Genomic DNA, 17,148 nt, shown 5'->3' on the forward strand with positions numbered 1-17,148 from the left:
CCAGCCGGAAAAGTGGGGGCTTTGAGTCTCCCCCCCCATGGTCCCCAAGTCTAGAAAGAGGGTGCACTGGGTGGGACCAGTGCCCCCACACTACAGGCCAGGGTATGGGGTCCCTGAGGCTGAAATCAGTCCATTGTAAGGCCGTGTTATTCCCCCTCCCATTATTTAGTTATTTAAAAATATTTCTTTAAAAGAGGGTGAGCCATGGGGAATGCCACATTGCTCCTCTCCCCTATTCAAAATAGACCTGGCCTCCGAAGAAGGGGTCTCATGGGCCAAAGTTGTCTCACGGAAGGTGGGTACACATGGCCCCCACCCTAAAAAATTACTGGGGGCCCTGCCCCCTTTCCTCACCCCTCTGAAAATGCAGCCCTTATGCAATGCTGGTCGAGAGATGAAGTCGCCTAAGGTTCATAGTCCTGGGGGCCAACAAGCCCTCCTGTTACCTCAAGTAAGTCCCACACAGCCTGATTGCTGAGAGGTGTTCAGAGACCATGCCCCCAGTCTCCAAGCGAGCCTCCTAGTGCATTGCTGGTGGGGGGATTAAGTTCCCTTGACTGCTGAGGGTTCTTGGGTTAACACAAGGAGATGATGAATGGAGCTCTGAAACTTTTGAGACACTCACCCCCAGTCACAGATCTGGGTTGAACCCATCATCATTCTTTAGCTCACTTCGCCGCCTCAGTTCAGACCCAGCTATATGCAAATCAGTCTTGACCATGTGCCTCATGGGAACAGTCCGGCCCAAAGTGAAAAGCAAGGTCTGCCTGAACCGGAAACAAGCATCCTGGGACCGGTTTCTGGGTAACACCCTTCATCAGACAGTCTAGCTTTAATCCAGTGGCAAAGTGAGAAAGGGACCCATGTCTGGGCAAACCCTGCCAACTTAGGGCGAACAGAGCAAACACAAGGAGCTAATGGACGGAGTGCTGAAACTTTATATACACTCACCCCCAGTCACAGATCTGGGTTGATTATCTTCATTCTTTAGTTCACTTCGCCACCTCAGTTCAGACCCAGCTATATGCAAATCAGTCTTGACTCTGTGCCTCATGAGAATAGTCCAGCCCAAACTGCCAAGCCAGGTCATCCCTGAACCAGAAACAAGCATCATGGGACCGGTTTCTGGGTAACACCCTTCATCAGCCAGTCTAGCTTTAATCCAGTGGCAAAGTGAGAAAGGGACCCACGCCTGTGCATACCCTGCCAACTTAGGGCGAACAAAGAAAACACAAGGAGATGATGGACGGAGCACTGAAACTTTTCAGACACTCTCCCCTAGTCACAGATCTGGGTTGAATCCACCATCATTCCTTAGCTCACTTCGCTACTTCAGTTCAGACCCAGCTTTATGCAAATCAGTCTTGACCTTGTGCTTCATGGGAACAGTCCAGCCCGAACTGCCAAGCCAGGTCTTCCCTGAACCGGAAACAAGCATCCTGGGACCGGTTTCTGGGTAACACCCTTCATCAGCCAGGCTAGCTTGCATCCAGTTGCAAAGTGAGCAAGGGACCCACGCCTGGGCATACCCTGCCAACTTAGGGTGGAACAAAGCAAATACAAGGAAATGATTGACGGAGCGCTGAAACTTTATAGACGCTCACCCCAGTCACAGATCTGGGTTGAATCCCTCATCATTCTTTAGCTCACTTCGCCACCTCAGTTCAGACCCAGCTATATGCAAATCAGTGTTGACTCTGTGCCTCATGGGAACAGTCCATCCTGAAGTGCCAAGCCAGCTCTTCCCTGAACCGAAACAAGCATCCTGGGACCAGTTTCTTGGTAACACCCTTCATCAGCCAGGCTAGTTTTAATCCAGTTGCAAAGAAAGCAAGGAACACATGTCTGGGCATACCCTGCCAACTTAGGGCGAACAAAACAAACACAAGGAGTGCTTTTTTAAATATTAGCCCCCCCGGGTGGGCCGGGTCCCTTGAGCAAGTGTAAATTAAAGAAAAGGAGAGGGGGCACAAGTGACCCCCCCTCCCGGGGCAGTTTAAGCCGTGGGGACCACCAGCTTTCTGGGGTTTATTTAAGAATATATGAAATTAGGTCACATCTCTAATGGCCTTCAAAGTCCCCAACAAATATATATAAATGGAAGGGGGCCACGTGGACCCCGCTCCGACATTTAAAAATGCCCTGGGGAACGCCACCTCTGTGGGGCACAAAACATAATTTAAGGGGAGGGGGCTACAGCCCCCCTCCCAGGTCATAGATGGTCCCAGGAATAACTAACTCCCCAGGACATGGTTTAGATTAAAGAGGGAGTAGGTGATGCCCCCTCTCCTAGGCTGTTTCTGGCTCCAAGAAAGAACACCTCCCCGGGGCCGACCCTGTGCAATCAAAAGGAGGGGGGCTGTGTGGCCTCCCTCCTGGAGCCATTAATGGCCTTGGGGACCACCTCCCGACAGGGAGATAATAAATTGCTCTCGCTTGGTGGGAGCTTTGACAGCTCCCGTCAAGTGAGAGCAAACTGTAAGTCTGCTCCCAGCTGAAAGGATCAGGAAACTGTTCCTGCTTGCTGTGGATAGGAAAATAGGTGAAATGATTGCTCCCACATGCAGGGAGCTTAATTACTTGCTTCTCCCTATGTGTCGATGCAATGAATGCCTGGATCCTGCTGGAGGTCGGGACCTAGCAAGGACCACGGGGGCATTGAGGCTACTCGCTGTCCTCAATATTGCACACTGGGTGCCCTGGGCAGGCTCCAGGGCACCCAGCATCAAGAGGGGGTTCTCGGGGCCAAAATCAGCCCAGGGAGGGGCTGCATGCAGCGCCTCTCCCCTTGTGTAAATTAGAAAACAGAGTGGATGGTTTTCCCTTTAAATTAGCCTGAGTAAGCAAATGCACAAAATCATCTGCCAGCTCCGCTCATTTGGCTTCGCCCTGTTTTCCTTAGCAGTATACAAAGGCCTTTCTATCATTTCCCACATTGATAGACAGTTTACCAAAAGGGTTGAGTGCATTTTTGGCAAATTGTGATGATGTATTCTTGATGTAAAGAATAGAAGGACATTTTCACCAAACAAACAGGCACTTATTTCATAGAGTTAGAGGAAGTACCCTTGTTTGGTGGAGATTCACACCCTTGTAGTCTTGTTGTTGACTGTTGATGAGGATTTGTGGATGTAGATGGAGCAGGAATGATCCCATTGCTGAAAATACATGCACACAAGGTCACTTGAGATATTACCTTGTGGTCATTTATGCAGCTATAGTATAGATTATGCACTATACATTTAACCAATGTGGTAGCACATACTAATTAACCGTTTGAAAGTACTCCAGTAAGATTGGCATTTTCAATAAAACTGTCAACTCTTCTGGGAGAAAATGAGGTTCGATTCTGGCCCTGATGCTTATTTCACAGAAATTAAACCTTAACGGGAAGCACTTACACATATAAACAAAGCAGGTGCTTAAGTTGAAGCTCCTCTTCTGTAAATCACAAATTATCTTAACGTCTTGGTTTTATTAAATGCAAAGCAAGAGTGTTTCCTCTCATATTCCACGTTGAAATCAATCTGAAATTCTTCATAGAGGTGAATAGATTGTTGATTTATTGGAGCGCAACCTGATCTGTAGAGACTGTGATGACTCATGGCTTTCTTGTCTTGAGGACAGAGTCAATGGTTCTCCCTTTTAAATTCCCTGAGTATACAAATGCCCAAAATCATCTGCAAGGACCGCTTGTTTTGGCCACACCCTGTTTTTCTCAGTAAATCTTCCTGCCATTGATGGACAGCTTACCAATAGGCCTCCAAGCACCTTTTCCATCGATTTTGGTGATGCGTTCTTGATACAGAGGAGTTTTAAGGGCATCTCCACCAAACATACAAGCACTTACTTCATATAGTTAGGAGAATGTAATCTTTTTTGGTGGAGATTCCCTACCTCACAGTCTTGTCCTGTTCTCTAGACAAGTATACATAGATTTGTGGATAAAGACGCTTTAGGAACAATCACATTGTTGAAATGACATACAAATGAGGTCAGTGGAGATATTTCCTTGCGGTCCATTCTGCAGTTGTATTGTCAAATATGCACTAATTATTATGCAATGAGGTACCACATAGTAATTGAGTAGTAAAAGTACTCCAGTTGGGTAGACATTTTGTGCAAAGCTGTGGACTCTTGTTGGATTAAGGAGCAGGTGAGTTTCTGTTCTGGCCCAGTCACTCACACAGCTACTGATACACCCACACAGATACTCAAACACCCACTCACCTATCCATTAAGCCACTCTCACATCCACTCACAGACCTACACATCCACTCACACACCCACTAAACACCCATACAGTCACTGATACATTCACTCAGAGAACTACTCACATACCCACACAGACACTCAGACACCCATTCTGCCACTCTCAGATTCACTACCATTAAGTTACAGACCCACACAGCCACTCACACACCAGCTCACTGACCTCTACCGCCAATCACTCACCTACTCTTAACGGTTACAAGTCACAGATAGCGTGCTTTTTTGACTGCAGTGCCGCGTCCCACTAACTGTTTTGCCGCTGTTCTTCCGGGCGTCTAACAGGTGAGGGCGTAGTACGGTGAGGTCAGTGGGAGGGGATTGGCGGATCGGCGGCGCTGCAGGCAGGCGAGTGAGCTCCCGGCGGGGTGATTGCTACCGAGGACGCACAGCGTTTCTGAGTCAGGTCAGAGCTGGGGGCCACGGGAGAGGAATTGCAGCGAGTTGTGGATAACGGTAAGATGGCGGACATCGGGAGAGGGGCTGAGAGGTGCGGTTTGGAGGGTTTAAGGACTAAGGTCTACCCGCCGTCACAGAGAGGTGTGGTCAGTTGCCGGCGGCCCTGCGGGTCCTGCAGAGCGGCTGTCTCGAGACCTGACTGTGCCTCCTGGTCTGCCATTCAACCCTCTCCCTATTTCACTCTTAGATTTGTAAGCTGCCGCTTGGTCCTCCCAAGCTGTATCCTCTGTAACTCCTGGCCACCTGTTTGAATCTTCCTGAGACCCACTTCGGTTCCCGTAGGCTCCTTGGGGGGGTTCTAGCTCTAGCCTGCAGCGTTGCCCTGCGTCCGTTTTCCCTGCACTGCTAAGCCGGCTGGCCCAACCTGGCGGGCGTGCGGACGTCTCAGTGGCTCTATTAGCTCTGGGGCTGCTCTCTCCGCCTCTCTCTTCCGTGTCCTGCCTAGTTGCAGTCGCACTATCTCGCCTCCCTGAGCTCCGCCAGGCTGAGTGGTTGAGGCCCACCTAAGAGGGACTTCTCCCTGTTGGGTTGAGGAGTTCTCAGTGGTGGGGCCGAGATTGGACTCGAGCTTGGGTTTGGGCTCAGGTGGTGTGGGGTGTCAGCGGTCACAGGCGGCCAGGTCGGGAGTAGGGGTTAAAGTGCGGGGGGTGCACAGGCAGTGACAGGCAACGACAAAAAAGTACCGGCCAACCTACAATTGTAATAAATAGTGCAATATTTTACACAGCCCTATCCTCCTTAGCACTTTATCAACCGACATCAAATGACATCGCTGAGGCCGCTGAGAGCCCACTGAAGCCGGAACAAATCAGTGAACAACCTATGAGCACAACCTATGAGCACAGACGGGTACAGATTTTAAAACCAAACAGCGTCTAGACATACTGGACCCATCATACTAGATCCTTCAGATTCATCGTAAATCTTCTTTGGATTCATCGCAAACCCCCACAGTTCACAATCGGCCCCGGAGTGCCATACTAGTGCTGGACTTCTCTTCAGTGGCTCCAGCTACTTCTGCAGCACCGGTTCCCGTTAGTAGCTAAAGTCATGAGATATGGGAGAGTAAGAAAGACTCTACTGGCACCCAAACGGAGGAAATCAAAGCAACCGGTATCGACCAAGGGCCTCCATTTGAACAACCCGGGCACTCACAACTCCACCCGGGCCAGCAATGAAATTTTAACAGCGGAAGGATCTCCGCCAAAAGGTTTTGGCAATCTTAGCCAAAAAATCATGACCATGGAAAAGCCACCCGACAGAAAAACCTCGAATTTGTTGGATTACTTAAAAAAAAAACATCATCGTCCAATAATCTCTGGCAGTTCCAGACCCAAGAGATAACCGGGTGTAAAGCCTCACCCAGGCAGCCTAAAACAAGTACACTTCTTCAACTATCCCCACAACACTGGCAAATTGAATCCAAAAAGATAGCCCATCCTGCAGAGGTATTCATCTTCGGATCATCACCGAATAAATCCATGCTGGAAGATCTGGGGGGCGCAAGCCTCGTATCGCCCACCACTAACAACCAACCAGACCCGCAATCAGCACAGGAATCCGACCAGCAACTATCCCCCACTGCTGTGGACATCAAAGGAGTTCGTCTGTTGCAAACATTCCCAATGAGCCCACGGGATGTGCTGAGCCCTCCCACAACACAAAACCGGAAATCGGAATCACAGGCAAAGCCTCCTGGTCAAGACTCAGCCGTCTCAAAAGAAGCCCCAATGGCTCCTCATCAACAGCAAACTCTCGCTCAAATCCATGTCCAAAGTACCCATTCAAGTAATAAACCTCTCCAAACATTCCACTCACCTCAAACAATAAACACACCTAAGGACCAATTGACTGCGTCAAGTCCAATGCATATAACTTTTTCGCCACCAGTAGCAACAATAACATCATCGTCACAAAAGTCGCTCAACAAAGTTGACCAGCTTTTGGCGGACCTGTCATTCTTCTTTAAAAACACCGAAGATCCTACCAAGGTCACGTCAACGACGTCAAACACCACTTCTAACACCATCCAAGAAGACCCCATAGCTATCAGCGTCTGGCCTCAACTTCTCCAAACATTTCAACAAACCGTCATGGCACTAAACTATCACTCGGACAAACTGTGCAAGTCGATCTCCTAAACACTCTGGCAGTGTTTACTTCAGGGATTGATAAAAAACTTGATAAATTAAACAACGTAATTCTTGGAGCACAAGCGTCGACAAAGCTCATACAGTCGGTATGCTGCTGTTCTCCAATTATTGATTCACTCTCTTCGCTTCCTGACTTCCTAACCAGTGTTATAAATGAAGTTAGGATGCTGAAAGGCGGTAACCCAAGTATAACTCCCTGTCTGTTATTAAAAAACCCATCAGACACGTCTCAAGATCCAGGCATTTTGCAGTCCGCAATAAACAAAGGCATCAAGCCAAACGAGGGTACAGCCCTCGGCTCAAAATGGCCGAATGAACAGTCAAAACCCGGCCATCAATCATTAGACCTGGCCGAAGCTGCACCGGGAAACGCAGAGATTTCGAATAGGTGTATTGTGAGTACTGACCACCTACTGACAGGTCTAACGACCAGCCCCGTGCCCCAGGCTCCTCCTACTGCGGAAGATCTGCCAGCGTTTGAACCCCAACTCAGTAAAAGAGAACGTAAGCGCCAGCGCAAACAGAGAAATAAAGCAAAGGCAAAAACAACTGCTGCCACCCGGAATACTACCCCCTCTTTGCAATGGCATCCAACAAACAGGCTCCCAACGAAACAAAAGCACTTTCACCTCCAGGAAACTCTGAAGTGTCCAAATCAGAAATAGACAAACCTGTAACCGTGACTCAATCAATCGCGGGGAGATTACATGAGGCAAGAGAACCAGTAGTGCGAACTGAAAAAAAATTAGCTAGGCCCGGTGGAAGAAAAGACAACCATGAAAACACCAGGACCCACAGAGACCCAGGCGGAATTGAAACCTGAGCATGGCCCATCTTCAACAAAGACTGACAGCACAATGATAGAGCTGAAATGGACTAAAACAATTTACAATCATAAAACAGTTTCGCCCACAAAGCGTCGGCCCAAATGGAAGGGCAGCCATAGTTTAACGCAACAGGACCAAGAATTGGACGAAGGTCTGTCAACTATTAAACCCAATAAGACTTCTTCAAGTCAAAAACACATGGAATCCTCAAAAGACTCGTCCCATTCTTACATATTATTAGCACCCGAATACAAATCAAAGGGTCACCAAGACATTCTTTACGGATCAAACATTATAAAATTGGTAAATGGTATCCCCAGATTTCCTGGTCTAATATCAGATGATATCGAATCCATTGAATTTCTTCCACCAAGAGGAACCCAACCATCAGAGGGAACGCTAGTGACATTTAAATCGGCCACCTGGGCAGGCATACTCCTGAACCACAAAGCCACTTTAAGGGAATGGGGCATCCGAGCGTACCCATATTTCTTTCCAGGGTACCCTACCGCCTTACTAAACCAGCCAACGCCACCGCGAAAAACTGGAATTACAAGATTGAAAGACCACCAGAAAACATATTCAATCTTAAAAAACGCGTCGGGCCTGAGGAAGACCGTAATACTCCTCCCACAGTGGCCCCCAACATTGACACCAGCCAAGGATTGGATTGGCTTCCATCCACTTTATCGACCAAAAGCTTAGAATGACCACCCGAACCGGAAGCAGTGGTCCCTGGCCTCAAACGCTTGGTAATGTTACCTCTTCCAGAAGGAGTATTAAATACACAAGCGGACTCCACCGTCACAATATGTTCCTGGAATATAAGCGGCCTTCAGCAAAAAATTAAGAACTCCGACACCTTTTCCTTCCTGTGTGAACACTCATTAATAGCCCTGCAGGAAACTTGGGCCACACAAGAGTGCCCAGTCATCGGGTTCATCAAGTTATGGAATCCAGCACTTAGGGACAGCCGCTTCGGTGACCCCAAAGGTGGCTTGTCGATATATATATCAAACACCCTAAAAGGCCCAATATCACGACTGCCCCTTGATGAAGATTGACTACTGGGGGTTAAAATCAATGCTTGGCGGAAGAAGAGCCCACTGATCCTTTTAAATGTATATATCAACCCTAATACTCGCACAAAAAAAGAACATTTGACACGCCTAACGGAAATCATGAATGACATAGCCGCTGAACATGGGAACTCAGACTGTATAGTTACGGGGGACTTTAACACCTACCTATTCCAAGGGAATGCAACAGACACTGATGGGCCCTTCCTACTTCCAATCATCGAGCCAATAACACAAACCAAACCACCCACCCAAATTCAAAGTGGATTGGGTGATCTTTGTGTGATGAAATTTTATAGTGCAGGTTACCTTGTCATTAACGGCAGAACAGCAGGTGACACCCCGCCAAACTGGTCCTGGACAAACGGTACAAAGTGTTCTTAGTTGGATTATACCATCTGCAATGCCGCCCTGCTCCACTGTCTAATCGACTTCCGAATTAACCCAAGAACTGAAAGTGAACACAGACCGCAGGTTATCTCCTTTAACATAAACCCGATGAAACACAAAACTGCCCCATCAGTATGCCGGGGAATACACACGGAAAACCTAAAGCGCCTTAAGTGGTCTGAAGAAATTAGCTCGAACATCCTCCAAGCAAGTGAGGACATCATAAGAAGAGGAATCGAGCAAGAGGCAATTCCGTCTGTAACCTGGACAATGCTCAGTTCCCACCTGACTGACCTTTTTCCAGCAAAGCACCATGTCGAAAGGGTAACACAAGTGCGTCAGTTTACAATTTCACAGCAGACCAAGTCACTTAAGAAAGCCAGAAATGCAGCTCTGCGGGCACTGGGTAAATCCCCGGGGAATAGTGAATGTACAACTCACTATCAAACCACACAAAGATCCTTCAAGCTGGCGATCAAAAAAGACAAAAGGTCTCATGAAAACCAACTTTGGTGTAAACTGGTGTGGGAGAGTAAGCAAAAAAACTCTAGAAAATTTTGGGCTCTTATCAATCATCTCAACTCTAATACATCGAGCTTTGGATCTGCAAACATCCAGGAATCAGACTGGGTAAGATACCTGCAAAAACAACAAGTGATGGACTGAATGTGGATCAATGTCACACACTCCCCCAGTCAAAAGATCTGGGCCCAAATCCATAGTTTTTTTGCACTCCACACCACCCTGGGTTAGACAATGGCGATATGCAAATTAGCTCTGACCCTGTTGCCCCATGGGAACAGTCCAGTCCGAACTACAAAAGCCATGTCCTTCCCAGAACGGAATCAAGCATCCGAGGACCGGACCGGTTTCGAGGTAACACCTCTCTTCAGCCCGGCACTTGGAGTCAAGCTAGCCGGGCTGAAGAGAGGTGTTACCTCGAAACCGGTCCGGTCCTCGGATGCTTGATTCCGTTCTGGGAAGGACATGGCTTTTGTAGTTCGGACTGGACTGTTCCCATGGGGCAACAGGGTCAGAGCTGATTTGCATATCGCCATTGTCTAACCCAGGGTGGTGTGGAGTGCAAAAAAACGATGGATTTGGGCCCAGATCTTTTGACTGGGGGAGTGTGTGACATTGATCCACATTCAGTCCATCACTTGTTGTTTTTGCAATTGCCGCCCTAAGTGCGCTGGGGATGCCCAGACGTGGGTCCCAGGCACTCCACACCACTTGGAGTCAAGCTAGCCGGGCTGAAGAGAGGTGTTACCTCGAAACCGGTCCGGTCCTCGGATGCTTGATTCCGTTCTGGGAAGGACATGGCTTTTGTAGTTCGGACTGGACTGTTCCCATGGGGCAACAGGGTCAGAGCTGATTTGCATATCGCCATTGTCTAACCCAGGGTGGTGTGGAGTGCAAAAAAACGATGGATTTGGGCCCAGATCTTTTGACTGGGGGAGTGTGTGACATTGATCCACATTCAGTCCATCACTTGTTGTTTTTGCAATTGCCGCCCTAAGTGCGCTGGGGATGCCCAGACGTGGGTCCCAGGCACTCCACACCACTTGGAGTCAAGCTAGCCGGGCTGAAGAGAGGTGTTACCTCGAAACCGGTCCGGTCCTCGGATGCTTGATTCCGTTCTGGGAAGGACATGGCTTTTGTAGTTCGGACTGGACTGTTCCCATGGGGCAACAGGGTCAGAGCTGATTTGCATATCGCCATTGTCTAACCCAGGGTGGTGTGGAGTGCAAAAAAACGATGGATTTGGGCCCAGATCTTTTGACTGGGGGAGTGTGTGACATTGATCCACATTCAGTCCATCACTTGTTGTTTTTGGGTAAGATACCTGTCTGACCATTTCAAGTCTCCAGAACACCCTGATCCCAAAGGAAGTAACTTTTTAAATGAGATTGTCCATGGGCCTGCCAGCCCATGGAGTCTACCCGCTGATTGCTTATATCCCACCGACATGGACCTCGAAGTGACACAAGAGAGAGTAGCTACTGCAATGTCAAAAGCAAGATCTGATGGGGCTCCGGGCCCAAATGGCCTGCCACAGAGCCTGTTTAAATTTGACATTGCCTTCTGGTCTGGAACACTATCTAATCTCTTCAACTACGCACTGAGAACAGCAACAATCCCGGACTCATGGCGGGGCGCTATAATCCATCCAATTTTTAAATCAGGATCACACGCCCAACCGAATAACTACAGACTTATTGCCCTCCTGGACATTGAAGCCAAGCATTATGCGAGCCTCCTACTGGAGGATCTAAGGTTATGGGCAAAGGACCATAAACTGTTGCCAATGAATCAAACAGGATTTGTTGCAAACTCAGGGACCAGCACTAACTTGCTAGCAATCTCAACTATAGTCGACAAGGCCATATTAACATCTAGGTTGGTGTTTTGTTGCTTTGTTGACTTCAAAGCAGCATTTGATAGAGTACCCAGGGAGGCCCTATCGGTAAAATTAAGGAAGTGGGGGATTCCAGAAAATCTATTACAGGCAATCATCCAACTCCATACGCAAACATGGGTTCGGGTGAAGCTAGGGTCCGGCACACATCTGTCGCGGAAAATAATGACAACTAGAGGCATGAAGCAGGGATGTGTGTTGGCCCCCCTTCTTTTCAACCTGTTTATAGCAGATCTGTCGGCGACCCTGGATGGCACTCTCCAAAAATCGGCGGCGTGGGTCTGAGCAACCTTTTGTACGCCGACGACCTTGTCCTTTTTAGCCTCACTAGGGTGGGCCTACAAAGGCTCCTTGATAAACTGTATGATTACACAACTATTAACCAATTAGAGGTCAACCTAAAAAAAACGCACGTCGTTCCTTTTGGTAAGAAACGACACACAGGTGGTGGCTGGTCTTTCAACAACATAAGCCTCATAACAGGCCAGTCGTATAAATATCTAGGCGTCCATTTGGATTCTAAATATAACTTTAGAAAGCAGCGTAATGAGATTGCAGTCAAAGCAACAACTCTTGCGGTATCATTAGGCAAGCTTGCAAAAAATCTCTCCAGCCCAACTCTATCGCCCCTTTTGGAGGTGATGAGAGCAAAAATTGGCCCTACTCTATCGTATGGTATAGAGCTATTTGGGGGGGGAAATGAATACAGCCCTGAACCAGCACACAACCAAAATTTATAAAAAGGTGCTCCAGCTGCCAAAATCTGCATCTGCTGCACAGATAAGACTGGAGATGGGGCTGATAAATTACGATGCCTCCAACATCGGGGCATATCTTAATTTCTGTCACAAATTAAGACAAGCGAATCCCAACACATTAGAATCCCTGGTCTGGCTGGAAATAACCCAGGTGGAATATACGGCCGTCTCTTTAAAGAGGCCATCCTGCAAATGTCTGCGAGTAACTTGTGGGCCCTGAATCCCAGTCAGACATCATTTAAAATAGGGATCAAAAAGGGTGTGAGAATGACATCAAGTATCACCGATAAATCATTCTTCTTGAAACGTAGTCATGCCTGGGCCCTTGTAAACTCTTACAGACGGCTAGCCCCTGCCTCCTATTTGGCCTGCACATATTCACTCCATCTAAAACGCAGCCTTATCGCCATTAGAATGGGCGACTGGCGATTCCTGAAATATCTACCCCCCTGGCGACGCACCACGGAAGATCTGACATGTAGAGGGTGTGGTAAAACAGCTGAAACTATGTCGCATGTGATCTGCCTGTGTCCAGTTTTTAATTCAGAACGCAGGCGGAGACTTAAACCAGAATGGAACAGGCTGGGTGTTAGGACCTCCAGGCAAGCCATCACGGCAGCCTTGAACCCGGAGAATACTTTGTTAAACATAAGATTCACAAATTTTATTCTGCATGCATATCGTAACTTTAATCAAAAGAGGCCCTGCTAAAGACTCTGTTCCACCTGCCAACTCTTACGGAGGTTAAAATAAAGTGAGCTGTAGCTTCACGAATGTCGGTCACCTCCTAAAAGTAGGATATCATCAATGCCGAGTATAATACAAAAGGGTGGAAGAGATGACTTTTTTACTTGTACATCATGCTTCAAACCATTCTACTTTATCTAAAGAGGCTTAAGAGAAGACACTTCCTATTTTTATAATGATTGTTAAATGACCATGCTTTTATTCTTCACTGATTTTTAAATTATTTATGGATACACAATGTGAATTTTGTAACTTTCTTTTAAAGATATATGTGCTATATCTAAATAAAGATAATTGATTTGATTTGAAGTCACAGATAGGAAATAACATTTGAAAAACTTTAGAAATTCACTAAAAAAACAAAGGTTACAGGGAATTATAGTGAGAAAATACAATTCAAAATGACGTAGAAATTCACTAAAAAAGAGAAATGTTACAGGGACTTTATAGTTGGGAAAAAAACATTAAAAGAACACAGAAATTCTTTAAAAAAAAACAAAGGTTAAAGGGATCTTATAGTTAGGAACAGAATTAAAAAAAACCCTTGCAAATTCCCTGAAAAACCAAAGGTTACAGGGATAGGTATAGTTAGGCCCAGATTCCACTCACGCAAAACTAGTGAAATTCGGCAGTTATAGTTACTTGAACTATAACTTATGCCTTGAGCAATGCGCTACTTATGACCTCGCATATTAAATCACTGATGACATGCTCAGGGACATCACAGATGACATCTCAAATGACATCATCAAATGAGTATCTTAATTAAACGTTTCTGAGACTCAAAGACATAGGGTCTGAGTGCATGATTGAAGGCCATGTACAGTGCAGGATTGGCTGCCTTTACAGGGGTTGGCTTCATGTGGAGGGTTGGTTGCCTGCTGCCAACGTTACACAGCACTTGGCCTAAGGCCATGTGTGGCAGGGAGTAGCATTTACATATGGTCACTAAATATTACTTACATTACAAAACTAGAAATTCACTGAAAAGACTAAAGTAACACTATAGTTAGGTGAATTTGTCAGTGACAACATTAATGTTTTTAACAAAAAAACACCCAAAAATTCACCAGTTGTAGTTCACACACAGATAACTTGCATCCCGCCATGCACTGCTTATGACCTCACATATGACATCACTCAATACATGTTCTATGACATCATATATGACATCTGTAATGCCATCTCAAATGACATCACTGATGACATCATCCAAGCTTCTTTATTACACACTGCTCTTTGAATGGGTATACTGTTAGAGTTATGAAAGTAAGTACACAAAAGCTCACCATAGACCATAGTATGAAGCACATTTACTGCCGCCATACATACAACCCCCATAGGTAAAGCAAGCTTGTGTTATTTGCAACATTCACCCTATATCATTTGTTTCATAGGTAACCAAGTTCATGTTGAACATGAACCACTGATGAAAGGGTAACCTATCCTGCTCAAGGCGTTTAATCTGTGTAAAACTTTTCAGGGAAAACCAAGTTCTTAAAGATACTCAAACCCTGTTATATAACTAATGCCCTACTATGGGCACTCTTTACCTGTATCAAACCTCTGAAAGTAACTGAACCTACATTAAGAAACAAAGTGGATATGAGTAGAGAAGTGAATACTGTTAACAGTTTCTACTCAACAAAGAGACTCTGTACCACTTAAGCACGGTGTACACTCTATCAAAAGAGTGACTATTCAATTAAAATAATCAAGGTCTAAAGGTGCTTAAGATCATTCTATCAACGGCCTTCATAATGTGGTGAAAACTTTACAGATAGCCCATCTTGTGAAGCAAAACAATCACATATAAATAGGTTAGTACCTGTTGCACACAGTCATCTCTGTTAAGTAGAAATTGTCATGCTGAGACAATTCTGCCTAATAACTCAAGGCTACTTACAAAACTTAGTATGTTTTACACACTTGCTTATTTATTTTTGGTACAAGAAGATTAAGTGACTTGTCCCGAATCACAGGATGTTAAAATGACACCAAGACTCAAATATATCTCCAGTTCCAGAGTTGGAAGCTCTGGAATCCATTTTCACATTAGTTGTCACTTTTGCACTCACCCACATTTCATTCTTTAAGTCTGATCAGTTCCTTAACATTTTCCTCAAAAGGTGAAATTGTTGCACGGATTCTGTGGAGTCACAGAACTATGCTTGGGATAATAGAACCTTAGTAGGCATGGGCTGAGTCATCCTACCACCTGAGTACGCATGAGCCTGGGACTGACTAGCTATAGTGTCATGCTCGCCCTCCTACTCACTCACAGAGGAACAAGTGATTAGACACCCTAGAACATAGCATTCCTGACCCTCTCAGGAATCGCACTTACAGGACACACCATTTCACTCTCATACTTGTACTAGTCCACAATAAGATCTGACAGAAACACGAGAAAAGTTTAAAATGTTTATTTTAATTATTGTGCTCTAGTATGCAGTATATGTGCCACAATGAGTAAGACAATGTCTGACACAAATTCGGTAGGCATGATAAGTAGTCCATAAATCATAAAATGAGCTGTCATTATACAAGACAGGCTAGCCGAGCCCCCTCCCTTTCTGCAGAAGCAAAGTGATTATATATCAGAAGATCTCTGGGTGTTGACAGCAGACCCTATACCTTAGCATGCACAGATGAAAGTTCTATATCTCAGGTGCTGTCACAACCTCTTCCCATGGAAAATCACTCTCCAAGTGTGTTGTTAGGCCTGACCGGAACAAAATAACAAGTGGCATTGTTGTTTGACCTTGTCTGTATGTGCAGACTAAATCCCAGGAAAGAACTTAACTCAAAAACAACAGCAGTGTCTGTGTGAAAGAACAGTGTGACACAAAGCAAAATATGTTTATATACTAACATGCGCAAAGCAAAGGGCAGTCTGCAACATGCTCATGCTAACATAGGGAAAACTATGATGGGCATGTACGGGACATATGACAATATTTTATACTATGAATAGCACATTACACTATCATATATACTTAATATTCAATATGTTGATACAGTCTGACCCCATGATAAAGTTAGGTACTATATTCATAGCATGACACTGAAGGGTTTCCAATAGTTGAGATCTCATTAAATGATATGTAAAAGCAGGAAATGGCAGGCTAGGTCTCATAGGCTGAGAGATCGATGGTGCCCCTGAGCTCTTCATCCACTGGAGACATTCATCCAAATGGTTCAATAGCTAAGGATACAAAATCACTTCATTTCATTGGTAGTGCCTGTCTTATTTACTTTCATGATCTGTAGGCATTCTTTAGCTCTCCTTATCTATTTTCAATATGAAGAAACAGACAACGGCTGTGAATACACCTGTCAAATGCCTATAAAAATTAGTTTTCAGAGATAAAGACCTATCACACATTTTGTACCAATATAGCTGCACCTTCACAAAAATGACTACATCAAATCATGTGATGATCAAATGTCTTCTGACAACTGTTAGAACATTTGTAATTTCTTTTCCTTCTATTAGTTTCAAAGGATTTTATCAGAAGAAATGTCACCAATGTGCATTAGGAGAGTGAGAACCGATGATTGTTTGATCATCCTGGCAGGCGTGCTGCAGGAATAGAAGAATCATTCTAAAGGAACAGGAAGGGAGGGGAGAGCAGTTCCTTCCTTCTCAGGAGCACATGGGAGCATCAATCAAAGTAATTGTAAAGTGTTCCTCTAACTGTGAAAGACATACACAGCCCTAGCAGGCTGAAAGTATTAGAAAACTGAGACACCTTGACATATTAAAGAATTACTTGAGCAGAGCAAGTGTAAGCATATAGGAAAGGCCCATTAAGGACAATATTTTTATAAATATGTATAACATTGCATTCTGATGGACACTTGTACCTGTAGATTCCCCGCCTTTCGAATATCCTGCAGGAGCCAGACTGGATCCAGAAATTTTGAAATAGCTCTCCTGCACCAACAGGTGGAGCCTTGGCTCTGAACCAACTGTGATATCTTCCCATGACATGGTGTCAGCAAACCATATATTTGTTCATTGCTATGCGCTGACAGTACCTT

Source organism: Lissotriton helveticus, chromosome 8, assembly GCF_964261635.1.
Source record: "Lissotriton helveticus chromosome 8, aLisHel1.1, whole genome shotgun sequence".
Classification (NCBI taxonomy): domain Eukaryota; kingdom Metazoa; phylum Chordata; class Amphibia; order Caudata; family Salamandridae; genus Lissotriton; species Lissotriton helveticus.